The following is an 18,235-nucleotide window of genomic DNA, read 5'->3' as shown; positions in this document are numbered from 1 at the left end:
GTCCCACAGATACAGCCTCACTTCCCTGAGTACCACTCCACCAATGCTGCGTTAGCTTCAATGCCAGCATCTGCTAGCCAAACAAGTGCCGCAGAAGAGAACACCTGACAACTCCTGCCATTTCCACCCACATGACCCCAGTAAAACCACTGGGTTTACATAGAACAGAATTTGGCTAAATCATTTTATTTTCTATTGAATATGTTTTGTTTGATCATAACAAATCAACACAGTGTGATGTAAACTAGCTGATCTTAATCAGAAGTGTACTAAATACCCATTTGACATCTGCACACATTGTTAGGTTCCTGCCTGCTCTGCATGCACAATTTAATTAGATGAGTAATAAATGTGTCAAATCTATCAATGGTGTAAAACATTTGACTGCAGTGAATTTACATCCTTGATTTGTATTGTTCACAGATGGCTTATTATTGCTAACAGTGTTTACCTATTTATCCTAAAAAAATAATAATAATCTTCTTTCATTTACATTGATTTGTCCAATTTTCCAGGAGGGAAATACAATTAACCACCAATAAGAAGAAAAAATTCAAAGTTGACAGATGAGATGCTGTTTTAAGACACTCAGTTCTATTATGCTAAAAGCATTCTCTCTTTGTTGCAACAACACTTCCAAAATAAAGCCCAAATTGCAACAGGAGTAAAGTGAAAACTCAACTATAAGTTTGAGAAAGTATTTTCCATGTATCATAATTTCCTCTATTGAGCAGTGATTGTGTATTATATATAGCCAACATAATATTCATCAATTCTTAATAAATAAATATATTTTCTCAAAAGCTCTTTTTTTAGAAGAATTGAAACACTTGAGTCTTAGATATTGAAGTGTTTGTGGAAGTCGTGCTAGTAACAAGGGAACAGAAAAAGGCAAACTCCAGTTTAAAAAGGCTGGTCTGCAGGATTGCACACAATATCAAAAAACAAGTCTGTTCCAACTCAGCCACTAGAATAGCCTCTTTCTCTGCATCAACCGTAGAAAGTGCACAGGAAAAGTAAATTAGAATATTCAGGGAAGTATTGCTGTAGGCTTGCCACTGCTACCTGCTGCAGCTGAAGACGGAATAATAGACTAGTTGCCATTGCTATGTCGTTACATTCTGGTATAGAGTTCCTTAGTGGGAGATAGTCTTAGTGAATTCCTTCTTTCCTGTCTCCCCAAGTGTCAAGCTGTGTGCTAATTTGCCTGAAAATCTGTGCTTAGGTTCCTAAAATGTTAATCCAAAACGCACTAACTGAAAATTCTTTTGAATTGAATTGCATTGGGATTAGGCCAAATAAACTTCTCTACTTTCAAAAATCATAATAGAGAATAGAATTGACTAGCACCAAAGTTTATGACACAGCCACCGGACACAAATGCATTCAATATAATCAAGTTGCTACTTCTCAAATTTTAATTATAGGAAAAGCATTGTAAAAGTCAGACTTGCATTAAAACCAGGCAGTTTAACAAGACCTAATAATAAATTTTTTATCAATAGGAATATTCAGAATTAACTTTCTGTGTACAAATTAGATTTTAAATAGCAGGTTCATTTCTCCGGTGATCTAATTTAGGTTTTGGTATCAAACAATGTTTCAAACACATAAAAACCTCCTATGGTAGATTTTTATCCCTAATGTTTTCCAGCTGGTCTCTAATAACTATTCCTAATTGTACTTGTTAAAAAGTGGATTTATGAATCTCAATTAGACTGGTTTTATTTATCCTACAGCAATTTTCAGTACCAACCAAGACCATTTCAAGACAGAAAAAGTTTTATGTGGATGACAGAATAATTATGAAAATAAAAAGGAAAATGCCTTTTATACAACTTAATTCTCAGTAATTCTATTTCAATAATCCAAAACAGAAAATACAAAGTGTAATAACCATTTTGGGAATTTTGTTCATTCCACAAGTTACAAGGTACTTTTATTACTAGGATATTCAGCTTTGCTTGTGTGCCCTACTGTGAATGTAAAGATTTACAACATTCTCAGTGAATCTATTATAATTTTCTTTGCAAACTTAATATCCTGATTCAGCAAAGTATTGAGATACAAGCTTACTCTAAGCACACACTGAAGATTCCAGTCAATGTAAAATTTCCTGAAATTCATGCAGGGCAGCTTCAGCCAAGTTGTTAAGTGTATGCTTATCTTGAAAGTTTAATGTGACTAAATCTTCATTGGGCACCCAGGTAGTCATTTAACTAACTGTTTTGCTGACCAGTGTCCAGTGTTGTGAAAGAAAAGTTACAATACATCCTTGCAAAACAATGGCTTCCCTCCCATGACTAATACATACTCTAAGACCAGTTCTCACTTGGCCTCAGTATAAACATATGCTATACAAAATTTTTTGTCATCTTACTGTGAAATGTATCCTTAAAGAGACAGCACCTCAGTTGCAGGACTTATGAGAAGGCATTGCTGTCAGGATTCAGACATTAAACAGTATCAGCCACATCTCTGCATGAGCGTTATCCATCTCCCACAGAAAGCTAAGCAAAATTAGTAAACATGACTATGTGCCTGCCGTGCCGTATCTATGAAAAAGCAAAGATTCCACAGTTTAATAGAGGAAAAAAAATTATAAGTGACATAAAATGTTTTAGACTAAAATATATCCCATACATGTGAAAAAACTTCTGCTACAAACACATTTTTCTATTACAGTCTCCTACAGCTTTCCCAGATGGCCAGGTAGTGGCTATTCCTTGGAGGTCACCATATGCTGTACAATTAGTGCGTCATGTCTCCGATTAACATTCAGATTTCTGACAAATGTCCATGAAATCAGAGCTGGAGACCAAGACTTGTGCATCAAAGAAGGAAAAAGAGGCTCTTCCATGGCAAATTCTGAAACTCAAAGTCATTATACCTAATGTAATAACCATGAACATTCTCCTTGAACACCACTTCTAGCCAAGTCAATGGACAAGGCTGTCTTATTTCTGCAAGTTTCTACTCATTGCTAGGCTGAATATAGACACAAGAATGCTATTTTTACAACATTACATTACAACATTGTCTGTTGTTGCAGCCAAACACTTTGGCTTGAAAATTTGACTTCAGATATGCGTTAAGTAATGCACAGTAAATTCTCATCCAAGAGAAAAAAAGATATGCTAGTGTGCATGCAAAGCTGTGCTCTGGGCACAGCACAGTTAACACATGCCTGCTGTCCACTCGACATTTTCCTTAAAAGCTGCTGTGAAAAAATCAGATTTCTCCCCAGAAGTACTATGATTGAAAGTAGCAACTTGAAAACAGCAATGTTTTTATGGGCTCCTGTGAAGAGGATTCTCCAGCGCTCAGTAGGGTGAATCCAACCTTCTCAAAAATACTGATCCCATTATTCAGTTTTGGTAATTAAAATGTTTTCTAAATGATTGTTCCCCAGCAGGAGGAAATTGATTAATTTTAATGCATTATTGTATTTTAGCATGGAACAACTTTTTTTTTTCCTCCTCCTCTTGTTCCCACCATTTGCAGATGAATTATTTAGATGTGAAGATTTGCCTACTCTATTTGACATGAAGCTTTAGGGAGTAAGTGGAGAAACCCAAGGAGTGCCTCATCATTTACAAGTTCAGTTTCTTTCTATTTGGATATTGATTAGCAGAGCATGTATTGTGCGGAAGTGGCCTGACTAAGGAAACATAGATCTAAATGTGACTTTAACAGAATTTACATATTTAGAAATGCATTTGAGGGTTTCAATATATGCTGCTTTCAAGTAGTTTTGTTTGTGGTTTTTGGGGTTTTGTTATACCAGGCCACAGAATCTTATTTGATTTAAACATATTTGAATAACACTATGAGTATCATTTACAAACACAGTGCACTACTTATTTAGCCCCAATTGCTGATTCCTTTAAAGCACACCCATTGACTTCAGTTGGTTTTGGGTTAGGCTGTTAATCACTTACATGAGTGTAAAAAGAAGCAGCAAACATCTGGAGAGCTAACCTCAAACACTGGTTCAAAACTAGACCCTGTCCCATCTGAAGAAAAGTGATGCATGTATCTTACAATTCTATCACAGCAAGCAATATTTTAAATAATTAAAATTATTTTGTGTGTTTTCATCTTTTGCAGTAATTTGAGTAGAATCAATGCTGCCACAGATGACCTAAAAACCTGCTCCCAACATTTTTTTTCCTTTTTAGAAAGGCTTCTGCATGATTACAAATTAAAAGGAAAATCCAATATGATTTTAGCAGACAATAAAAGTTTGCTTACATATCCACTTTATTTTCAAGCAGACTTCAGATACATGACAAAACTGATATATAATCGGGTCTTCTGGAATGAAACTATTATCAACCAATTGCACAAAATACAGCAACAACTAACTGGCTTTGGACTTAATAGCAACTGGCAGCAGCAACATCCAAAAAATTAAGAGAAATGACCAGGGTAGACTGGTCTATAGGTAATGCAAGACTAATTTGCCTAGAGATGCATACAGATGCATACTCACAAGAACTTTGCACAGGATCTTGGAGCACTCTATAAGTATGTTAAGATTTTTTTAAAAAGTATCAGGAGCATTAGTATTCCCAGAAAATAGAAGGCACTGATATTATAGGCAGTCTTTGACAAAGCCAAGAACTGGCTTCACCTTTCCTGATTCTGTAGCACATTTCTTTTTCTGGCAGTAGATTTATCCAATAAACAACAGTAATCACAACATTTATTGCTTAATATTAAATTTACTAAAGTGCTCAAAGGTCTCAAGTAGAACGAAGGCCATCCAAAGAAACTGTTTGTCCTAAAAAACTTACTGTCCTACATATCTCTGACGAAAGTCTCATCTTCAAAAGAACAGCAAGACTTCACTGCAGTTGAATATCCCAGCTGCTAGCACTTTCCATCATTGTGGACTTAGTTTGAGTTCACGTTTGAAACTCAGCTCTGATAGAGGCCAAAAATAAAAAAGTCATGTCCTTCATACAGCAAAGTTATGAATGTATGTTACAAGATAGTAGTAAGCAACACAGAGGCTACATTATATTTTGGGCATACTGTACAGATTTAAGTCTTGTGTACAATTAAAGAAAAGAATACTACAGTATAAAGGAGAATGGCATGAAGAACACATTATCCTATTTCCAAACAGTCCGGTATCTGATGCCTTTGAATAATGAGGTTTAGCTAGATGAGAAGAATTCTTTGTCCATTATGAATTTATACATATATGTAATGAATAACAACCAACTAGGTGAATGCAAGAAAATACTTATTTGTATCAAAGTTGGGGTTTTTTTTATGACAGGCAACATGCAACACAAGACATCTTTTAACTCATACACAGATGTCCAAGACATTAGCTAGAAAGAAAGAATCTGATTAGCAGCTGGGGTTTCAGTATGAAATGCACACACTCAAACACTGCTTTCTCTTTGAGTGGATCAGATGGTTTAAACGGGGATCATATCTGCTCATAAGATATTTCTCACTGTGGCTTAAGAATTTACCTGAAGTGACATCAATTTTTAAGACTGCATTCTTCACACTACTAACCAGAGTGATTAATGAGGGCAGATGTACAAACCCCCACACGCAAGGAGTCAAGCTTATAATTTACAGCGTCGCCTCCTAACAGTGATATTTTTATGCATACTGACTTGCACTATTTCTTCTCCAGAACTCTAATGCAAGAGTTAAGACTTTATATTGCTTTTTATTTTTCCCATGCAATGTAACAAGCAAGCGGTATGCAAGTACCCCAGAATATGGAAAAGAACCACTTTTAAACCAAAAAGGTAACCTATATGTAAAAAGAATCAATGGTACTAAATGGCTTCACTGAAATAAATCCAGTGCTAACAAATGTATAATGCTCTCTGTTGGCAATTGAAAAAAAAACAAACAAACAAATCAAAAAGGGCCCAAATAACCCAGAAGCATTAATGAAACCACTATCAATGTCTTCTAGTGAATTCAGCATTCACGAAAGAATACTGGGCAGGTCTGCTCACTTTTCAGTGCCAACTGTTAAGTATTTAATTCATCCCAATTTCACAAAGTCACAGAATGGTTAAGGTTGGAAGGGATCTCTGGAAGTCATCTGATCTAATGCCCCCACTCAAGCAGAGCCACTGAGAGCTAGTTGCCCAGGACAGTGTTGAGGTTCCAAAGATGGAGATTCCACATCCTTGGAGTTTTTTAAGATTACATCCTTGTTTTTTAGGATGACATTCCTAGCTTTTTGAAACCTGTAAATGCCTAAAAATACATCTACATACCCAAATATTGTCCTCTCAGTGTTTTATGTCCTCCTTTTGTACTACTTCCTCTTCCAGAATTAAGCTGAATTCCTTTCACCCCCCCTACTTATTCTTTTCGGTGCTGTCACCAGTAAACCTGCAAACTCGCATTATTACAAACACCAATGGGGTGTCTGTTGACTACCAGATCCTCAAAAAAAACCAACCAAACAAAAAACCCCACCAACTGGAAAGCCACAACTGAAAGGCAGCTGGGGATTGCACTACTGAAGCCAGACACAGACAAACTTGGAGAATACCAGGCAGGTGGGTAGCAGTCCTCGGTGGAGTAGGAGCACACAGGCAGCAGGGTCTTTGCAACAATTTTACATCAGTGGCCAAATTGAGGCCACATTCCATCCCGAAGTGGAAAAGTAGCACTGAGACACCAGTCCTTCCCCTTTCTGGGTGCTGTTTCAAGCACAATTCAGCAGGATATAATAATCAGATCCTAACATTTATGTATCCCTTCAAGTAAATGCAGTGTGCTGCATTACTAACATTTACACCACAAGAGCACTTTTGCAAGCTCAGAATACATATTTGCCTCCTCCTTCAGTAGTCTGCACATTGGTAGGTTGCGTTACGAAAGTCAGAGCCTATTTCATTCCAGAGTACCTGTGCAAACATGTTTCTTTTACAAAAGTCAACAGAACTACTAGTCTATATTCTGCTTCCAGTGCAGATTATTTTAAGTAGGTCTCCTTTTTTTTTTTTTGAATGTCTGCATACAGAAGAAACAACCTAAACTTAGCTCTTTACTACATAGAGAAGACAGACCCTAAAATTGTCCTCTGCTTAATGTTCTACCAAGCTGCCCTTCGAGCAGAAAACTCAATCCTTAAACAAAGCCTAAAAGGCAGGATAAGACAAAAGACAGACCTGCAGAAAAATAAGAGAGCAGGGGGGGGAACATCTGCTAAAAATATTAGGAGGATGCCTGAATTATCTAGAAACCATCAGAGTTAAATGCTGGACGTTAATCAGCACAGCAACATCCTGCTGTTTCTCTTTGTCTCTCTTTCTTTTTCTGTCAAGCAAAAGGATTTTGCACACCACACACAGATCTGATTCCTCACCTTAACATTCTCATTTAACTCAGTAATGTCTGGGTGAGCCTTTTATCTGTTGCTGAATTTTATTTAGTTGTTTCTTTGTCCTCTCCTGTTTATTTTCCTAATTATGTTTTTTTTTCTTGCTCTTTTCTACCTATAAGTAACTTTCTGTATCTTTCCTACCCACACACCTCTGCCTACCAAAATGGTTTCCATTGCCTTTCTTGTTTAACATTGTTTGCCCCTCACACAGGGTTCCCACATTTTTTGCATTTTACAGATCAGAGCAAGAGGAACAAGATCAGTTTCCAGGCTGCACTCAGACCATCCACAAACAATCCCACGGAACATATTTTGAGAAATAAATTTCATTTACATCTTTATCAGCCAGAGTGGTACAATATAAACCAGAAAGAAAGATTAAGAAAAATAAAACTTTTCAAAATTCCTATGGATTGGAATATACATAGCAGCTGTCTCAAGTATTAAGAGCACCCACTGCATTCATTTGTTAACTGATACTTTGCTATCTTTTGACCACAAACAGCAGACAGTATTTTGTCATTGGACAGATCTCAGTTTACATAAATCACAGCTTCTGCCCAGTTTATAACCCAGTGCTACGTAACAACCTCATGGATCTCCTGCAACAGGCAGTACCAAGCAAATGAGTCTCCTCGCATTTGCAGCATACAAATCTGTGTATTTGACCATCATTATTTACTATAAATGAATATTTTGTAAATATAATCTACCACTGTTGTAATTTCTGTGACTTACTCCCAGCAGCCCTCACTGCAGAGATTGCATCTAATCAATCCTCAATTAATATGCAAATATATCCGATAGGCTACTGATGTCTTTCCTTTAAAACACACAATACATAATTAACGACAGCTGTAATGGCACCAAAGACTCCAAACCAAAAGAACTTCTCACTGTAATTTACACTTACCACCACTAAAGAAGACTGATTTGTTGGAGTATTTCTTTTTCAAGTTTTTTGCAGTCTTCTGGAAAAGCCATTATTAGTAGTTCTAGTCAGTGACTGCAGTTACTATACTTGGCTCCTCAAAACAAAATTCTATGTAACTAAGTACAATGTTATTTCCTATTATAACATCTGCTGGTAATAGCTAGGGCTACATCCAAAAATCCTATTTCAGGGAAAGTTTATAGTAAAACAGCAAAAACATCACTGTATACACAGCTCTGTCCTGCTTTAACACTATAGCTATCAAGATCCATCATATCTAAATTAATGTTCAGAGTTACAAATGATATTTTTTAAATTTGTTCATTCATTCATTTACAATAGTTTTTAGTCTTTTTACCTTTCTTCACAAGTAAAATAGAAACTAGGCATTATTATGAAAGGGTGGGATTAATCTCGCCAGATTTGAGTAATCCAAAACTTACGATGCCTGGTCTGGTCTGCTAGTCCAGCTCGAGGACTGGTAGACTACCAAGGACTACCTTGACTTCCTTGGAGAAGGGTGGCAGGCATCATATCCAGAAGGCAATTAATCCTAAAGGTGATACCATCTGCAAAAACAAGCCTCCAAATGTCTAATCTCTCTGCAAATAAACACTGGTATAAAACACTTCTTTCTTTAGCATTTCAGTGCATGACTAGTCACATGGTGTTTTGCAGAAGGCAATGCATAGTAACACTGAGAAGTAAATTTTCTGATGCTTGAATTGTATCTATAAAATAACTGATTGGCTCTGTTTGGTTGACAAAATACCTACCCGAAATATGCACACAAAAAAAAGGGGGTGGGGAATGAGGAGAAGGGATGAAGAACATTCCTGCATTGGACATTTTTACTAAGTTTGAGAAATGGTAGGTGTTATAACTTTAATGGTTCTGATTTGCCTTATCCATTTTAACACACAGAATTTAATATGATTTCAAATTAATCACAGTATTTCTTTAAAGTGATATTTACAGCTTTTACATTTAAATGAAGGCAAACAAAAGTATAATTTATGCTATAATAATGTCATATAAAGTATCGTTGTTTTAATTCTTTAATAGAATTAAGCTAGCTGTGGCAAGTAGATAAAACCCCTTTGAATAGTGAAACACTGCCATAGTTTGTCTTGTCAAGGCTCCTGCTTCTAAGAATATTTATGATTTTACCGTTCCTTGAGAACCATAAATGACACAGCATGTCAATGAGACAGTTTCAATCTCAAGTCTGGATATTTCTGTCCAGAACTAGAGTATAATTCAGTCTCCATCCCCAGATAACCCCAGCCTTTCTCGTTATACTGCTAACAAAGGAATTAATACTGGACTTCCTCCTGAGAAACAAATTCTATACCTTGTGCTAACCTCCATGACTTTGCCAAGACTGCATGGAATGAAAATGAACACAGCATTTCATTGTGAATTAAGAAAGCACGAATCAGACCCCAGTGTGCAAAGTAGAATGGCAATTTTCTGGAGTGACTGCCTGTCAAGTAGGTACTAGACTATGATGCACAATTCATTTGACAAACTGAGTGTCAGTGAAGTCACCTACCAGTGTCCTATGCTGCTACCAAAAGCATGTTGGCTGCTAAATGACTTGACATTCTTTTTTCTTTTTCTACTGAGCTTATTTTAGAAAGGTTGTATATCAATCTGGAAAGTGCTGTGAACATGATGTTATCGTAATGGTACCATATGCCAGTCGACTACTTACAAATCATCCATGCTTCCCTCACTTGGTAGATTTTAAAAGCATGATAAAGAACTTGATTCTCCTCATGCTTACACTGGCTTTATATCCGTATACTTCCATGTTTTATGCTGGTAAAAAAAAAAAAAAGGACAAATATTTATACCAAATCCTCAAAAAACCTTTAAAGGCTCTTAAAATAGTTGTGTCAAATGACAGTTTTTCCTATTCGAATATTTGTCTCAAAAACAGATGTGAGTATTAGAAATGCAAACCCTATGAAGAAGTAGAATATGCTCCCAAAACACCTTATCTAGCCATACAATATATAGAAATAGGTTATATCCTTTAACTAAAGAGCTTTGGAGCTTTTAATTTATCTTCCTGGTTTGGCCCCTTAAGGAGGCAACTGTGAATTCCACTACTCCATCTTACAGTTTGTCTATGTTTTTTCCCACCTTCTTTGTTCTAGAGAAAGCAGATTTTTATGTGTTTACAACACTCCATAAACCTTGCAAAAAATCATGTAACCTAAGATGTGATAAAAACAGGAAGTTAGCAAAAGTTTACATCTTAACAAGGAATCCAAGAAAAAAGGTTACAGAAAACTTCAGCAGCATATCTGAACTTAAGAGAGCCTGAACTCATTTCCACTCAAATCTACCAGTTACATGGGGGACACAAAAAAAAAAAAAAAAAAAAAAGGATTTGTTCACAAATTTCACACTTGGCTAACCTTCAAGCTGTCATCTTCTGGCAGTTCTCTGGTGCCATTTTAACCCTTTAAGACATTTTTCAGAGTGACTATTAGTGCTCATCAAACGCTTTAGGTTGAAAAACCTAGAAAATTAAGTATATGAATTTGAGCATAGAACTATTTTCACTCAGCTACTGCACCTTACTCCTCCTCCATGCAAAGCGTATCTCTAGCAGTGAACCCGATTTCAGCTTCATGCCCTGCTCGTTCACCAGCCTATATAGCCAGGTTGTTACTAGGAGAAATTCTCAGTACCAGTTCTTACTGCAAAAGAAAAAGTTAGGCCTACCAGTTGTGGTCTTGTTTACAATCTGGTGCAAGTTGGATGTGCTCTTCTTTCCTGCTGTATTTCTGTGAGTGTGCTAAGTAGTGACCTTCATGTTTTATCTCTCTCCCGCTCTCTGAAAGAAGCTTTCATACAAATTTCAGTATTTTGCCTTCAGAACAGCAGCCAGATAGGAGAAATGGCCTGAAGGGCTTAGCACTACTGTTAATACACAAGTGGTTGTAAGCACACTTAACTTAGAGAATTCTAGACTTGTCTTTGGACATCCTAACTGAATACTTTAGACTGTCTGGGCTATAGCCCACTGTTTTATAGCTACCCAGTCTGATCTTCCCAAGGGCATGGAATATCATCTTTTCATGAATGGGTACATAATCATTAATTCCTAAGCTAAGGATCACATTTTGTAAACTTTAAATAAAATTTATCCTCTGTATATGTATACACCAATTGTACATCACTCACAGGAATCACACAGAAGTATCACATAGCTGAATTCATCTGGCAATCTTAAAAAGTGATTCTATCTGGGATTTGTCTCCTTTGAGAGTAGCTCTTCTAATTTTCTACAAGCTTTTTCATCTCTCTCTCCTTAACATACAGAACTTCCTCGCTGAGGTTTCAATCAGTTTTGTGCAAAGGAAAGTACCAATCGCTACTGCAGCATGGTCAGCCTGCACAGTACAGAACAATGAGGTTGAATTTTTTTAATCTTTTCCATTAACATCTGAACAACCCTTTCTAGGGGTATCTCATTAGTTACAATTACCATCATGAATAATTTCCTTGGTCCCAGGTTTTACATATTAGTCATTTTTAGTAATATGTGAGACAGGCAGAGAAGGACTCCCGTTGCCTCAACAGGGATGACAAGTGCTGTTTGAGAAACCTGAGGAACACTAAGATATCTGCATTGGGCACTAGATACAACATGTGTCTCACAGGACAACTGAATGCTGTTGGAGCAGCAACTAGAGACCAGGCAGGATACCCTGGAGACCCTTAGATGACTGTGAGATCTGAGTCCTAACTGCAACTACAGCACGGTCTGAACTCCATCACCATCAGTAGAGAAATTCCCAGTGACTTTGGCTTTGAATTGGAACTAGACTGACTCTTGTAGTGTCACACTTTCTTTTGCACAGATATGTATGTGTAAGGAAACCCATGCCTTCTAGCACTCCTCTGCAAGATGCAACAAGAATTGACACATTTTCATAAAATGAAAATAAGAATTAAGTGTGTAAACAGGTAATTCAAACCCAAAGTGGTACAGATGGATAGTTTGTGGGAACCCACCACAGACAGACCCTCTATGCACCAGGAAGTACATGAAGGCCAATGGCAAGTATGCATGTTGCAATAATTAAAATGTAAAAACTAATGCAGGCACCATACTTACACACTCCCCAGTGCCTGCAGCCCCCACGTCTCAAAAAAAAGAGCTTATAGCTTTTATATAAAGTAACTGTGAACTGTATAAAGCCTCCATTTAAATTTCCACCCCAGAGATTTGCACAGCAGTACTGCAAAAAGTAGTAATTATATAGAAGCTTTTTAATAGGCAATGGTATGCAGCACATCTCTTTTTAAGCTGAGCAACCGAAGTAGTATCATAAATATTACGTTTAAATAGTAGATCAAACCACATGGTTTTGAAAACAATAACTAAGCACATACTTTGCGGGAGCACAGAATTAGAAATGATTTCACAGAGAAGGATAAAAGGTTTGCAGGAATGGCGATCACACCACAGAGAAATAGTTTATACAGCCTGTACTTGAAGGTACATTCACAGTTCCAACATAATTAACTGTTTTCAGAGATTTATAGTTTTGCTGTATGCATTTGCTTAAATATTAATTCTGCTGCCTAGCATTTAAAGAACGATGGATTATTCAAAGTAAAAATGGCTGAATGACCCATTCATAGTAAATATGCTTACAGACTTGCAACTTATTAAGAGAAAACACAGGCTTCTGTTTGATACTTCTGACTATCAATGTATTTTTAATGGTAAAACAAGAGATAAAATTAGTCTTTTTTCAATGACTACAAAACAGGAGCAGCATAATGCATCTCTAATATTGTATATTTTACTTCCAGATTTTTTTTTTTATTAAAACTATAAAATTTTATGAAGTGGATGACCAGATGACTGGAAAGAAAGACATTGAAATTTTATTTTGAAAACCACATAGTGACCACACCACCATTTTCAATGTTTCATATGTTGAAACACTGAAACACTGTCACCTTTTCAACTTTTGCAATTCTGTAACAAATTTACTCAGATATTAACAAGCAGAAAGAAAAGTTAAGTTCAACAGTTTGCACATTGAAGAAGCCTTCAGAAAATGTTAGTGACAAATAAGAACTCCTGTACCTGCACTGAAACTAATTTTGCAAGCATGTACCATTATCCTTAAACATATGTGCTTATTAGTATTTATTGTTCTAATGCAAAGCCAATTCAGGTGCCTCACACTAACTTTAATAGACTCCAGACCAGCTCCCATGAATGTAAACTTGTTCATCAGCTTTTGCAAGACCTGATCATCAGTCTGTAAAAGATCACATAAAATCATATCCTACGATGAGACTGGTTGGTTGGTTCACTTGCCTTTACTTAGCACTACTATAAGCCAGGCAACACACATAAAGGAATCCATCTATCAGACATTAGTCTGCGAAGAAAAACTTGTGGGATTTAATAACAAAGTGGACATGTAAGGAAGGTCCAAACAGAGAGAAAAGCTCTGGCTGCACTCTAAGAGAAATCTAACAGAATGGGAAGGATTCAAACTGAGACTTGGCTATCCCAGAAGAAATCTCCACAAAATTACTCAGCCCTGTAATGTGAAATTAAGAGACATAACATCCAATCACCTGACTCGATATTTCCATTACCAAAATACAGGTAATATTTTGGGTGGGGGTGGGCAAGGGTCTCCCCCATTTGACGGGATATGGAAGGTAGACAGGTACTGCATTCTAATTAATTCATAATTCATATGCTACCTATTTATGTTCTAAACCAGGAGGTCATAAACATATGAACTGTAGGCTTCCTTTTAGTTAACTCTGGACTTTCTTTCTGCTGGGGATGAGGGGGGGAACGGGGGCTAATGCCAGCCTTCACAGTATTTAGTGATCACAGGGGGTTATTTAAATCTCCAAGCCCTGTGATACTTTGAGAGACGGCTGCCTTGGTTTCACAAAATATTGATCCTCTGCCCACCTCTCCGGGCCAACCAGATGCCCGGTGCTTGCAGCTGAATATTAATAAACATAGACATCAAAACTCTGTGCTGTCACCTGAGGATGTCAGGTGAGCATTTTATTTGGGAGCTGATATCTTGACACTCCCAAACTTCTCTCTCTTTGTTAAGAGCCATCTGGCAGGGCGGCCAGAGTCCTTCCTAAGCAAAAGGGAATGTTTGGCAGCGAGTAGCACCAGTGAGAGTGATTCCACCAGCTCCCCAGCCTCAAGAAACAGGCATCACTTACACACTGCATCCTACAACTTCTCACCCTGTGCCTCTCCTTATCCCAAAAACAACCCTTTTCATCAGGAGCCCTGCTAAGTACAGACAAGGGAAACTGCTACAACCCGACAGCGGAGGCGCAGCCCGAGACTCCGCTCACCCGCGCAGAGCAGCAGCCCACGGACGGGGATACACAGGGACCAAATCTGCCTCCTGCAACCAGAAGAAAGTTCGTGCCGACACAACACCCCAGTAAACCATGCGGTGGGGGGGCGGTTTCTGAGAGAAGCGCTGAGAGGGGAGAGTCCTAATAAAGCCGTAAGATTTCACCCACGCACACATCTCCTAGATCAGCACTTCCAAAATCACCAACAAGAACCCAAAGAAAGATCGAGGGAAGGGACAGAAACGGGAGGCTGGAGGGAGACTGCCTCCCCCCGGGTTGTCCTCGATGCCTGGGCAGTTCCGGGAGGAGCAGGGAAGGGGGCTTCCTCCCTTGCAGCCAGAGGGTACAGAGGAAGCTCCTTGCCCCGCAGCAGCAGCAACGCCCGGAACAAACGGGGCGTGGGGGGCCGCAGCTGCAGACCCAGGGGCTTCGGCGTCGCGTCCCCCGCAGCGCCCAGCCCCTGTCCCGACTGCGCACCTACCTCGGCGGGATCCGGGGCCGAAGCCCCGTCGTGGGGGCCGATCCGTGGGGCTGCGGCGGCGGCAGCGCGACGCTGCGAGAGGCGGCGGCGGGAGGCGGCGAGCGGCAGCCCGGGCTGCAACGGCCGAGCCAGGGCCGCTCGCGCGGGTGCACCGCACTGGCACCGCTGCCCAGGACAGGGAGGCGATGCTGCTGCGGGGGACTCCGGCCGCCTCTTTGGCTCTGTTAGGAAAGTTACCGCGGCCACACGACCCACCTTAAACCCGCCTCCCCGCAGGACACGGGGGAGGGGGAAAGAGGAGGAGGGAGGGAGGAGACGGGGGTGGGGGCTCGGAGCCGTTCATTTCCCAGCGCAGAACCAAGTCACAGCAGCATCTCTCGGGCTGTCGCTCCGGGATGCAGGGCTGGGCGCACCAGTACTGCCCCGGCTCCCGCGGACGCCGGACTGGGGCAGCGCTCCGCTCCGCTCCCCTCCCCCTGGATTCTTGCATTTACGCGCGGTACCACGGGGCCGGCTTCAGAGCGCAGAAACTTTCCCGTTTCCTGCGGCGCTGACGCTGATTTTTTGGCTTACTCGTTTGGTGATGACTGGTTTGGCATCTCGTTATTTATTTAACCATTTGTTGTTTGGGGGAAGGGGGATCTAGTCCTGAAACCTTGGGGTTTGTGTATGTGTTCTGGGTTGGTTTTTTTCTCCGCCCGATTCAATTAAAATACCTTAAACAGACTAAGAGGACAAAGAATCGACACCCCGGCATCCCAAGGTTGCCCGCCCGAACAGTGCATGTGGGAATGAGGAAGCAAACTCTATAGCTGAGGCAGAAACACTTAGCAGCTCAGCAGAGGGTAGCAGATGAGGAAAAACCAAGGCTCCCTGCCTCCTGCAGCTAAAAGAAGGGGATCTCCAGAGCAGAGACCTATCAAACTCCTCTGACGCACTTAGCGGGAGATCATGTAAACTTCTGGACCCATTTCAAGGTGCCTCGGTTTGCAACTACACGCACGCAGTTGTAGGGGCGTGCATAGGTAAACACATGCAGGGCTCTGACTGCCTAAAGCAGTCCCTGGATGGAGAGAAGCCGGCTAGAGCTGATATCAGGCAAGACGGAGGGGATGCTAGTAGACAGAAAAGCGTGATGGAAAATTTACCTCTTCTCTAGCATCCTCTACCGTCCAGAGCATCTGCCCTCGTACTGTCAAATCGACTGCACTGCTGCTGTTCTTTAGGGTGGCTCAGTGCCACTGGATGCTCAGAGAGGTATCAGACCGGGAACGAGTTGCACCCCATGGCCGTCATTTTCCTCCTGAAAGATGTACCACAAGTTACAAATGTATAATGGTAAAAATCGTTAGACCAAAATGCTTATGACAGGTGATCTGAACAGCTGCATTAACTTTGCTCTTAGCCAGCAATCTTATGCTTGCACAGTCTTTTCAAGATGAAATACTCTATTTGTGTTATGTACTGATTATTTTCTAATTAGAATAATAATGCTGGCTGAGTTCCTCCTTTATCATCTCAGTATGTAAAAAACATAAGACCAACTCCCTTTTTGATAATGTACCAAAATAGCTAATAGAACTTTTTTGTCATTGTAGCCACACAATGAATAGCCACATTGCACAATATTTTATGTACATATAAGGCTGCCAAACCCCTTTGTCTGCACTGTGAGTTTCCTGGTAACATGCCAGTACATGACCGCAGGTGATGGCAGAGTTTCAAAATGGATAAAGAGAGTTTGAGCCAGAATTGGTACAGTTTCCATAAGGGACTCCCTGCAATCTTCCAGCCTCCCAAAAAACTTCTCCACTCCCACCACAGCTTTCATGCCTTCAGATTCCCAACCTTCCCCTTGCTGCCTTGCCCTGGTTTGCAGCCTTCCCAAGGTCCTGCACCAGCCACCTAAATCAGGAGAATGGGGCAGTGGACAGAATACATGATGCGTGCTGGAGTGACTGCTGGCTTCCCCACCTCTTTTTTGCAAACCCAGCTCCCTGCTCTCTCACTAGCTCCAGATGACTATTTTTCTTTGTTAGCTATGGTTAAGGCAACCTGACCAGGATCTGCAGCAGTATTGGTGCCTGAGGCAAATTCATCCCCATCTTTTCCAACCTGTTTCTAATTATTTTTACAAACATCCTAATAATGAATATCAATAATAAATTAGCAATCATGTTTATTTATTATTTTCATTATTTAATAAAATTTAACAGATCAAATTTGAACTAGATTTCTTGAATAAATAAAGATAATTAGGTTTTGTTGTTTGTATAAGAATATTAAAAACACCAGTTGCTCTATACTGACAGCATTGTTTATGACTTAGTTTTGTCACCAGTTTCCAGTTGGAGAACTATTTAGCCTCCCTGACTTTTCTTGTGAAAAGGTAAGATGCTGTCTGAAATGCGCAGACAAAACCAGTCTGCTTAAAATAAATTAGACCACCTTGCTGCCACACTTTTTTTCCCTCATGTTTTATTTTTTGTCTTTTCAGAGTTCTCCTTAAAACTTTCCAAAGAAATGTCCTATCAAACTATGACTGCCTTGGACACCAAAAAAACCCCAAGATATTACACTGTTGTAGACTGTTTACAGATGTTTGAGACAAAGCATTCAGCCCTGCTCTTCTTTCTCATGTAAAATCTCATCCAGCTCAGTAACTTCCTTTGGAAAGTATAGTTCTGGTTTTCTGTGCAATATACTTGTCTACTTGAAGGGTAGTAGATGTTAGTAAATGTCAATGAATCTGGCTATGGATGTGTTTTACATTTGAGGGTGACTACTATAATGCTCATTTATTATTGGTGTCTACTTAAATGCAACCTTCCCCTAAACAGACATTCAGTATAAGCAGCATTAGATTGCAGCACACTGATTCTAGTTCAGTAATTCTGGTTTTAAAATGCACAGTTTACAAATAAAGATATAAAAAAATGGTTTGGCTTTTTTCTTATTATTGTTGACTCAATGAGTCTAGCCTAGAGTTATAACTCTGTAAACTCAAGCTGAATCTTCAAGCTTAGATAGATTCTTTCATAAATCAGAA

General features: G+C 39.4%; 1 protein-coding gene across 3 annotated transcripts in view; it reads right to left on the bottom strand.

Moving 5' to 3' along the window:
- Positions 1-15,400, bottom strand: part of MEGF11 (multiple EGF like domains 11) — a 288,743-nt gene extending 273,343 nt beyond the window's left edge. For all 3 annotated transcript variants that reach the window (XM_055715792.1, XM_055715793.1, XM_055715794.1), the window contains exon 1: positions 15,187-15,400. The gene's annotated coding sequence lies outside the window, so the exon portion shown is untranslated. The remainder of the gene's footprint in view (positions 1-15,186) is intronic.
- Positions 15,401-18,235: the final 2,835 nt, after the last annotated feature.

Source organism: Falco cherrug, chromosome 7, assembly GCF_023634085.1.
Source record: "Falco cherrug isolate bFalChe1 chromosome 7, bFalChe1.pri, whole genome shotgun sequence".
Classification (NCBI taxonomy): domain Eukaryota; kingdom Metazoa; phylum Chordata; class Aves; order Falconiformes; family Falconidae; genus Falco; species Falco cherrug.
Note: the sequence above shows the minus strand (reverse complement) of the source record. Positions and strands in the feature narration are given on the sequence as shown.